Raw genomic sequence first — 2,568 nt, 5'->3', positions numbered from 1 at the left:
AAGCACAGGTGGAATCTGGCAGAGGCTGCTGAGAATGCAAGCACCGCCTCTGCTGTTCTTTGTGTTTTTTTCTTTAATCTTATTTTTTTAATTGAAAGATAATTGCTTTACAGAATTTTGTTTTCTGCATGTCCTTCAGCCCTCACACCTTCCAGGTCTTCAGAGCTAGACAAGGAAGGAGCTGTTTAGGCACTCGGCTGCCCTGATGAGGGGGTGTGAGGTCAGGGGTGCTGAGGGAGGGCGACCTCCCTTCCCACCACTGCCGTTCCTGCTGAGCTGGGCAGCCCCAGAGCCCCTCCACAGACAGGCAGGGCCGACAGTTGTCCGCCCTGCCGAGAACAGAGCCTGGAGCCGCATGTGCAGGAAATCCCTGTCCAGCCCCCATCCCACCCCCACACAGAAGGTCCTCGAAGCCCACATGGGGGCTTCTCTATGCACGGGCCTCGTACCTGTGTCCACGTGCTCTAGTCAATGCCGTTGCGACCTTGAAATTCTTAACTATGGAATAGTTCATCCTACACTTCCCTTTCCTGAGTGAAGTCTGGTGGACCCCAGGCTGTGCTGTGAGCAGAGAAGATGCGCACAGCATGGGCCCCGCGGTGACCAGGCTGCACGTGGGGACAGGGTGGACACAGAGTCCTCCCCGGTGAGTGACGGTGGGGCCGCACCAGGAAGCCATGCTCGCTGAGACCCAGAGCTGAGCCCCGACACGGTGGAGGCAGTGGCGTTCTTAAGAGTCGACCACACCCTCCCCTCTGTGAATGACCTCGGCCCTGTCCTGATCCTTCCAGAAGGGGTTCGGGAGGCTGAAGTCCGCCCGGTCACCAGAAGACACCAAGGGGAGAGTGGGCCAAGGGGCGGTGGGGGAGGGTGCAAGCTGCAGGGCTGGGGGCAACGGCCCTCAGTCCCCTCCCTGTGCCAGGCTTCCAAAGTGTCTCTCCACGAACCGTGTCAGTAATAACCACCCACTGTTTTTTCTCGTTTCTTTTATGCTTTCTTAAAGGAACACGTTTGTCCGTGGCTTGGTTTCCCTACAGGAAGAGAAGCCGTATAGACTCCCCGTCTTCTGTGGCTTTAGGCAGGGGCCACGGGAGGGAGAGTTGGGGTGGTGCAGGCAGAGGGGCTTCAACTGAAAAATGGTGGGGACCCAGAAGAAACTTGCAGGGGCTTCTCACCTGCACCTCCCACCAGAGCTGGGCCTGGAATCCCCTGGAAGGCTGAGCAGGTCAAAGCTTCTCTCTCCCCTCCTCCCCTCCCTTCCCCTCAAAAAGCTGACTCCTGGGCCATTCCACAACATCCCCGATCCCCCATCACCCAGAGCCCAGCACAGGCCCCCCCTTGCAGAAGTGAGATGACCTGCACGGTGGCAGGGATGGTGTGTGACCCCAGAGCTTGGGGTCTCGGCTGGCCTGGGGCAAGGGGGCTGGTGCTTAAAAGCCTCCCAGCCCAGGGGGCTGCCGCAGCCACAGCCACGATCTGAAGCAGCATTCAGGGTGGGAGACGTGAGCTGTCTGAGGTTCTCTTCTGTCCCCACGATGGCAGCCAGGCCTCACCTGACACCGTGACTGCCCTGCTAAGGGACATGGGACAGCAGCGGTCACTGGGACGGACAGCCAGCGGCCTGCGCCGCACGCTCCACTCTGACCGCAGCGGCCCCACGGCTGTACCAGCCCCACCTGGCTCTGCTTGGCTGCCAGGACTAAGCAGAGCTTGGTCTGGACCCTGAGTGAGTCGGTAAGGGCAGAGCTCCAGAGGCCAAGCCTGTCTTCAGCCACCAGACCCGCCCTGGTTGCCAGACTCATGAGCCCAGCCAGTATCTGAAGCCTTTGGGAGAATGACACCACAGACACTGACCTCAGAGCTCAGACTCCTGAAAACCTACTAAACAGGTTATTTTTAGTCTTTTTTTAAAGTAGGAGGTTGGCAGGAAGCAGGAAAGGGAATGACTTCCTTGGTGGTGCAGTGGTTAAGAATCCGCCTGCCAATGCAGGAGACACATGTTCAATCCCTGATCTAGGAATATCCCACATGCCGTGGAGCAACTAAGCCTGTGCACAACTACTGCAGCCATGAAATTAGAAGGCGCTTGCTCCTTGGAAGAAAAGTTATGACCAACCTAGACAGCATATTCAAAAGCAGAGACATTACTTTGCCAACAAAGGTCCATCTAGTCAAGGATATGGTTTTTCCAGTAATCATGTATGGATGTGAGAGTTGGACTATAAAGAAAGCTGAGTGCCATGAAATTGATGCTTTTGAACTGTGGTGTTGGAGAAGACTCTTAAGGCTCCCTTGATCTTCAAGGAGACCAAACCAGTCCATCCTAAAGGAAATCAGTCCTGAATATTAATTGGAAGGATTGATGTTGAGGCTGAAACTCCAATCCTTTGGCCACGTTATGCAAACAGCTGACTCATTTGAAAAGACCCTGATGTTCGGAAAGATTGAGGGCAGGAGGAGAAGGGGATGACAGAGGATGAGATGGTTGGATGGCATCACTGACTCAATGGACATGAGTTTGGGTAAACTCCAGGATTTGGTGATGGACAGGGAGGCCTGGTGTGCTGC

This window comes from Bos indicus, chromosome 22, assembly GCF_029378745.1.
Source record: "Bos indicus isolate NIAB-ARS_2022 breed Sahiwal x Tharparkar chromosome 22, NIAB-ARS_B.indTharparkar_mat_pri_1.0, whole genome shotgun sequence".
Classification (NCBI taxonomy): domain Eukaryota; kingdom Metazoa; phylum Chordata; class Mammalia; order Artiodactyla; family Bovidae; genus Bos; species Bos indicus.
Note: the sequence above shows the minus strand (reverse complement) of the source record.